The sequence below is a fragment of the Pristiophorus japonicus genome, chromosome 12 (genome assembly GCF_044704955.1).
Source record: "Pristiophorus japonicus isolate sPriJap1 chromosome 12, sPriJap1.hap1, whole genome shotgun sequence".
NCBI classification, from domain to species: Eukaryota; Metazoa; Chordata; class Chondrichthyes; family Pristiophoridae; genus Pristiophorus; species Pristiophorus japonicus.
The window spans coordinates 49,735,670-49,744,377 of NC_091988.1; positions in this window are offsets into that span (position 1 = coordinate 49,735,670).

Below are 8,708 nucleotides of genomic sequence, written 5' to 3' on the forward strand. Positions count from 1 at the left end.
GGACCACGTTGCGGAGTTGGAGCTGAGGGTGGATTCACTCTGGAGCATCCACGATGCTGAGAATGACGTGAGTAGCACGTGTAGCGAGTTGGTCTTACCGCAGGTGAACGGTCCACAGCCAGATAGGGAATGGAAGACCAGCAGGAAGAACAGTGCAAGGAAGGTAGTGCAGAGGTCCCCTGTGGTCATCCCCCTGCAAAATGGATACACTGCTTTGAGTACTGTTGAAGGGGAGCAGCAGCCAAGTTCATGGCACCGTGGCTGGCTCTGTTGAACAGGAGGGGAGGAAAAAGAGTGGGAGAGCGATAGTGATAGGGGATTCAATTGTAAGGGGAATAGATAGGCGTTTCTGCGGCCGCAACCGAGACTCCAGGATGGTATGTTGCCTCCCTGGTGCAAGGGTCAAGGATGTCTCTGAGCGGGTGCAGGACATTCTAAAAAAGGAGGGAGAACAGCCAGTTGTCGTGGTGCACATTGGTACCAATGACATAGGTAAAAAAAAGGGATGAGGTCCTACGAAATGAATTTAAGGAGCTAGGAGCTAAATTAAAACGTAGAACCTCAAAAGTAGTAATCTCGGGATTGCTACCAGTGCCACGTGCTAGTCAGAGTAGGAATCGCAGGATAGCGCAGATGAATACATGGCTTGAGCAGTGGTGCAGCAGGGAGGGATTCAAATTCCTGGGGCATTGGAACCGATTCTGGGGAAGGTGGGACCAGTACAAAGTGGACGGTCTGCACCTGGGCAGGACCGGAACCAATGTCCTAGGGGGAGTGTTTGCTAGTGCTGTTCGGGAGGAGTTAAACTAATATGGCAGGGGGATGGGAATCAATGCAGGGAGACAGAGGGAAACAAAAAGGAAACAAAAGCAAAAGTCAGAAAGGAGATGAGGAAAAGTGGAGAGCAGAGAAACCCAAGACAAAAAACAAAAAGGGCCACTGTACAGCAAAATTCTAAAAGGAAAAAGGGTGTTAAAAAAACAAGCCTGAAGGCTTTGTGTCTTAATGCAAGGAGTATCCGTAATAAAGTGGATGAATTAACTGTGCAAATAGATGTTAACAAATATGATGTGATTGGGATTACGGAGACGTGGCTCCAGGATGATCAGGGCTGGGAACTCAACATCCAGGGGTATTCAACATTCAGGAAGGATAGAATAAAAGGAAAAGGAGGTGGGGTAGCATTGCTGGTTAAAGAAGAGATTAATGCAATAGTTAGAATGGACATTAGCTTGGATGATGTGGAATCTATATGGGTAGAACTGCAGAACCCCAAAGGGCAAAAAACGTTAGTGGGAGTTGTGTACAGACCTCCAAACTGTAGAGTAATGTTGGGGAGGGCATCAAACAGGAAATTAGGGGTGCATGCAATAAGAGTGCAGCAGTTATAATGGGTGACTTTAATATGCACATAGATTGGGTGAACCAAACTGGAAGCAATACGGTGGAGGAGGATTTCCTGAAGTGCATAGGGATGGTTTTCTAGACCAATATGTCGAGGAATCAACTAGAGGGGAGGCCACCTTAGACTGGGTGTTGTGTAATGAGAGAGGATTAATTAGCAATACCGTTGTGCGAGGCCCCTTGGGGAAGAGTGACCATAATATGGTGGAATTCTGCGTTAGGATGGAGAATGAAACAGTTAATTCAGAGACCATGGTCCAGAACTTAAAGAAGGGTAACTTTGAAGGTATGAGGCGTGAATTAGCTAGGATTGATTGGCGAATGATACTTAAGGGGTTGACTGTGGATGGGCAATGGCAGACATTTAGAGACCGCATGGATGAACTACAACAATTGTACATTCCTGTCTGTCATAAAAATAAAAAAGGGAAGGTGGATCAACCGTGGCTATCAAGGGAAATCAGGGATAGTATTAAAGCCAAGGAAATGGCATACAAATTGGCCAGAAATAGCAGTGAACACGGAGACTGGGAGAAATTTAGAACTCAGCAGAGGAGGACAAAGGGTTTAGAAACATAGAAACATAGAAAATAGGTGCAGGAGTAGGCCATTCGGCCCTTCTAGCCTGCACCGCCATTCAATGAGTTCATGGCTGAACATGCAACTTCAGTACCCCATTCCTGCTTTCTCACCATACCCCTTGATTCCCCTAGTAGTAAGGACTTCATCTAACTCCTTTTTGAATATATTTAGTGAATTGGCCTCAACAACTTTCTGTGGTAGAGAATTCCACAGGTTCACCACTCTCTGGGTGAAGAAATTCCTCCTCATCTCGGTCCTAAATGGCTTCCCCCTTATCCTTAGACTGTGTCCCCTGGTTCTGGACTTCCCCAACATTGGGAACATTCTTCCTGCATCTAACCTGTCTAAACCCATCAGAATTTTAAACGTTTCTATGAGGTCCCCTCTCATTCTTCTGAACTCCAGTGAATACAAGCCCAGTTGATCCAGTCTTTCTTGATAGGTCAGTCCCGCCATCCCGGGAATCAGTCTGGTGAACCTTCGCTGCACTCCCTCAATAGCAAGAATGTCCTTCCTCAGGTTAGGAGACCAAAACTGTACACAATACTCCAGGTGTGGCCTCACCAAGGCCCTGTACAATTGTAGCAACACCTCCCTGCCCTTGTACTCAAATCCCCTCGCTATGAAGGCCAACATGCCATTTGCTTTCTTAACCGCCTGCTGTACCTGCATGCCAACCTTCAATGACTGATGTACCATGACACCCAGGTCTCTTTGCACCTCCCCTTTTCCTAATCTGTCACCATTCAGATAATAGTCTATCTCTCTGTTTTTACCACCAAAGTGGATAACCTCACATTTATCCACATTATACTTCATCTGCCATGCATTTGCCCACTCACCTAACCTATCCAAGTCGCTCTGCAGCCTCATAGAATCCTCCTTGCAGCTCACACTGCCACCCAACTTAGTGTCATCCGAAAATTTGATTAGGGCAGAGAAAATGGAGTACGAGAAGAAGCTTGCAGGGAACATTAAGACGGATTGCAAAAGTTTCTATAGATATGTAAAGAGAAAAAGGTTAGTAAAGACAAACGTAGGTCCCCTGCAGTCAGAATCAGGGGAAGTCATAACGGGGAACAAAGAAATGGCAGACCAATTGAACAAGTACTTTGGTTCGGTATTCACTAAGGAGGACACTAACAACCTTCCGGATATAAGAGGGGTCAGAGGGTCAAGTAAGGAGGAGGAACTGAGGGAAATCCTTATTAGTCGGGAAATTGTGTTGGGGAAATTAATGGGATTGAAGGCCGATAAATCCCCAGGGCCTGATGGACTGCATCCCAGAGTACTTAAGGAGGTGGCCTTGGAAATAGCGGATGCATTGACAGTCATTTTCCAACATTCCATTGACTCTGGATCAGTTCCTATCGAGTGGAGGGTAGCCAATGTAACCCCACTTTTTAAAAAAGGAGGGAGAGAGAAAACAGGGAATTATAGACCGGTCAGCCTGACATCGGTAGTGGGTAAAATGATGGAATCAATTATTAAAGATGTCATAGCAGTGCATTTGGAAAGAGGTGACATGATAGGTCCAAGTCAGCATGGATTTGTGAAAGGGAAATCATGCTTGACAAATCTTCTGGAATTTTTTGAGGATGTTTCCAGTAGAGTGGACAAGGGAGAACCAGTTGATGTGGTATATTTGGACTTTCAGAAGGCTTTCGACAAGGTCCCACACAAAAGATTAATGTGCAAAGTTAAAGCACATGGGATTGCGGGTAGTGTGCATACATGGATTGAGAACTGGTTGTCAGACAGGAAGCAAAGAGTAGGAGTAAATGGGTACTTTTCAGAATGGCAGGCGGTGACTAGTGGGGTACCGTAAGGTTCTGTGCTGGGACCCCAGCTGTTTACACTGTATATTAATGATTTAGACGAGGGGATTAAATGTAGTATCTCCAAATTTGCGGATGACACTAAGTTAGGTGGCAGTGTGAGCTGCAAGGAGGATGCTATGAGGCTGCAGAGCGACTTGGATAGGTTAGGTGAGTGGGCAAATGCATGACAGATGAAGTATAATGTGGATAAATGTGAAGTTATCCACTTTGGTGGTAAAAACAGAGAGATAGACTATTATCTGAATGGTGACAGATTAGGAAAAGGGGAGGTGCAACGAGACCTGGGTGTCATGGTACATTGAAGGTTGGCATGCAGGTACAGCAGGCGGTTAAGAAAGCAAATGGCATGTTGGCCTTCATAGCGAGGGGATTTGAGTACAGGGGCAGGGAGGTGTTGCTACAGTTGTACAGGGCATTGGTGAGGCCACACCTGGAGTATTGTGTACAGTTTTGGTCTCCTAACCTGAGGAAGGACATTCTTGCTATTGAGGGAGTGCAGCGAAGGTTCACCAGACTGATTCCCGGGATGGCGGGACTGACCTATCAAGAAAGACTGGATCAACTGGGCTTGTATTCACTGGAGTTCAGAAGAATGAGAGGGGACCTCATAGAAACGTTTAAAATTCTGATGGGTTTAGACAGGTTGGATGCAGGAAGAATGTTCCCAATGTTGGGGAAGTCCAGAACCAGGGGTCACAGTCTAAGGATAAGAGGTAAGCCATTTAGGACCGAGATGAGGAGGAACTTCTTCACCCAGAGAGTGGTGAACCTGTGGAATTCTCTACCACAGAAGGTTGTTGAGGCCAATTCACTAAATATATTCAAAAAAGAGTTAGATGTAGTCCTTACTACTAGGGGGATCAAGGGGTATGGTGAGAAAGCAGGAATGGGGTACTGAAGTTGCATGTCTAGCCATGAACTCATTGAATGGTGGTGCAGGCTAGAAGGGCCGAATGGCCTACTCCTGCATCTATTTTCTATGTTTCTATGTTTCTAGGTCCTCCATCAGCCTATCCTTACCGCACAGCACTGCCCCCAAGTCATCAAGATCCATGGTGCGGCCCTAGACTACGTGGACCACTTCCCATATCTCGGGAGACTCCTATCGACAAGAGCAGGCATTGCCGACGAGATCCAACACCGTCTCCTGTGCGCCAGTGCATCCTTCGGCTACCTGAGGAAAAGAGTGTTTGAAGACCAGACCCTCAAAACTGCCACCAAGCTCATGGTCTACAGGCTGTAGTAATACCCGCCCTCCTGTATTACTCAGAAACATGGACCATGTACAGTAGACACCTTGAGTCGCTGGAGAAATACCACCATCGATGTCTCCGCAAGATCCTACAAATCTCCTGGGAGGACAGACATACCAACATTAGCATCCTCGACCAGGCCAACATCGCCAGCATTGAAGCACTGACCACACTTGATCAGCTCTGCTGGGCAAGCCACATAGTTCGCATGCCAGACACGAGACTCCCAAGCAAGCGCTGTACTCGGAACTCCTTCACGGCAACCGAGCCTAAGGTGGGCAGCGGAAACGTTACAAGGATTCCCTCAAAGCCTCCCTGATAAAGTGCAACATCCCCACTAACACCTGGGAGTCCCTGGCCAAAGACTGCCCTAAGTGGAGGAAGCGCATCCGGGAGGGCGCTGAGCACCTCGAGTCTCATCGCCGAGAGCATGCAGAAATCAAGTGCAGGTAGCGGAAAGAGTGTGCGGCAAACCAGTTCCACCCACCCCTTCCCTCAACGACTATCTGCCCCACCTGTGACAGACTGCTTCTCGTATTGGACTGTACAGCCCCTAAGAACTCACGTTAAGAGTGGAAGCAAGTCTTCCTCGATTCCGAGGGACTGCCTATGATGATGATGATGATCTGCTGACATTAGGGAGGACATGTCTGAGATAGTCGCTGCAACTCGGGAAAATATTGAGGCTGTCATTACCCAGTGGCAATTGATGGTCTCGCGTGATGCCATTCCAATCCCCAGACCAACATCAACAGTCAGTGTGCAGGTTGATCCACAGGCTGAAGAGTCCAAAGCTGGGCCTTCCGCAGCCAAAGGTTTTCAAGGGCTTCCATTGGCGTCGTCTTCACCTGTCCCCCAACAAGCGGAGCACCGTACCTGAGCAACTAGTAAGAAGCTTGGGCTCTCCGAGAGTATGTTAAGCCTGCGGTAATGGGCAAGGCTAATGGCAAGGGCAAAAAGGGTGGGCGCACGGCGGTGTTTAAATAAGGGGGTTGGGGGGGGGTTGCGTGGGAGAGGTGGCTGCAGCTTAAGTTTGTTTGCTGCTGTTGTTTTGCTGTTCTTTTGTTCTTCTGTTGTGGTTGGTTGTTTGCATTATTGTTATTTAAGTGACGTTAATTTAAAAGTTTAATATAATACCAAAAGTCTTTATTAAAATTAAATACAAGTGTACAAATGTTTAATAAATTTCAAAGTTTTTTTTAATTAAACCAAACTTATGCAGTGTCTCATTCGCAGAATAACAGGGGGAAATAGTCAACATAATGGGATACAGTGGGCAGTCCATGATGAAACGGGCCGTTCAGCCTTCATGCAAAGCGGTGAAGTATCAGCTGCTGATGCAAGGCTCTTGCAATGGCGTAAGGTCCATGAGGCCTCCTCCCATGTCCTCCTTGGGGAGGTAGTGGTGGCATTGATTCCTCGTCCTCGTCCTCCTCCTCCCCCCAACCACCCCCACCACCCCCCCCCCCCCCGCCCTCTCCTGAGGTGGTTCTGTGATCTCCAGTGGCAAATCCTGTTCCCTCATGATGGCATGCAGCACACCACAGTGAACTCAGCGACCTGCTGGGGGGAGTATTGCAGAGAGCCTCCAGAGTGGTCCAGGCATCGGAAGCGCTGCTTTAGCACTCCAATTGTCTTCTCGACGATGTTGCATATGGCTATATGGCAGATATTGTAGCGATGCTCGCCTTCTGTCTGCGTTTTGCGGAGGGGGGTCATGAACCAGGTGGCGAGCCCGTAACCTTTGTCCCCCAGCATCCAGCTCTGGCTTTGTGGCTGCTGCTCAAACAGCTGTGTGACAGTGCTCTCACGCACGATGAAAGCATGATGGATGCTTCCTGGAAATGTTGCTTTTACTGTCATGATGTGCTGAGTATGGTCGCAGACGATCTGTACGTTCAGTGAGTGGAATCCCTTTTGGTTTCGGTAAACCTCTGGATCCTCAAAAGGTGCTCGCAGGGCGATGTGTGTACAGTCAATGGCAGCCTTGTACCTTGGGGAAGCCAGAAATTCGTGCAAAGCCTACAGCCCTCTCATTCTGTGCCTTCCTGGTCATTGGGAAGTTGATGAAGTCCTTCCTACATGCAAACAGTGCAGTAGTCACCTGGCGAATGCAAAGCTGCAGCATATGTCCCCTGCTGATGCCTGAAAGGAGCCGGGGGCATAGAAGGCAAGTGCTGCAGTCACCTTCACCTCGACGGGCAGCGCAGTCTCTTCACACTTGTAGGCTGTATGTTGCCTTTATGAGCTGGCATATCTTTGTGGCCACCTCTTTTCAAAAGCTCAGCCTTCTAACGCACCATGCCTCAGTCAGGTGGAGGTATTAGCAATGTTCCCTGTAAACTCGTTGGGGGTAAGGCCTCCTCCCCACAAGTCTGTGGCCTCTTTGATTATGCTGATAATGCTGTCGAATAAGCCACCTTCTCTGATTATCCTGGCTCGCATAAGCAGTCACCAAATATGGCACAGATAGAATAGACCCCATTCTTAAAATGTCCTTAAATGTCCTTTAAAAATGATTTTAAAACTCACTAATCTCTAAAAGCACCCTTCCCTCCAAAGCCTTTGACTCAGCTCCGTTTTCCAAGATGGTGCCGATTTCGATCCGACTCGACCAGGAAAGACAAACTTTTCCAGTTCAGTATTTATCATTGTCCTTAAAAATGTCGTTATTGGCCAAATTCACAAAAACGGCTATCTTTATTTTGATGCCTCGTGACGTCACAAAAACAGTTCTGAAAAAAGGCAGTCGTTATTTTTTAACGACAGCGTTAAAAGACTGGTCAAATTTGAAAAATGTCCTTTAATTTTTTTAACGCCTGAAAAACCATTTTATTTGTGAAGAAATGGCGTTAAAACGTGCATTAGGCTGGGAAATTTCTTAATGTGGTACTGGAGGGTGCATGGACTTCAAAGATCCGCACCCCAGTAAAGAATGAAGGAATGGGTAAAAGTTGGCAGAATAAAGTTGGAAAACGGTCTGTTTTTGAAAACGAGTTAGAGTTTAGTTGATAGCAACTATGCATAGCTGTTTTATCTGATGCAAACTGTAGGAGTTGTGCCATATGACTCATACTGCAGCAATATGGACATTTATTCAGATTTTGCAATTTACAACAACTTGTATTTATACAGTGCCTTTAACATAGTGAAATGTCCCAAGGTGCTTCACAGGAGTATTATAAGAAAAAAATTTGACACCGAACCACATAAGGAGAAATTAGGACAGGTAACCATTGCTTGGTCAAAGAGGTAGGTTTTAAGGAGCCTCTTGAAAGAGGGTAGAGAGGCAGAGAGGTTTAGGCAGGGAAAGCCAGAGCTTAGGGCCTTGGTGACAGAAGGCACGGCCACCAATGGTTGAGCAATTATAATCAAGGATGCTCCAGAGGGCAGAATTAGAGGAGTGCAGACACATTGAGGGGTTGTAGGGCTGGAGGAAATTACAGAGATAGGGAGGGGTGAGGCCATAGAGGGATTTGAAAACAATGATGGAAATTTACAAATATACAGTATCTGTTTGTATTTACCTTATTGCTGTTGGATAAAAATCACTATTATAAATTTCTGATCGTTTTGAGAATTTAAGGTTTTCAGTTGTGCAGTCTAATTCCCTTTGGAATCTGAAAGT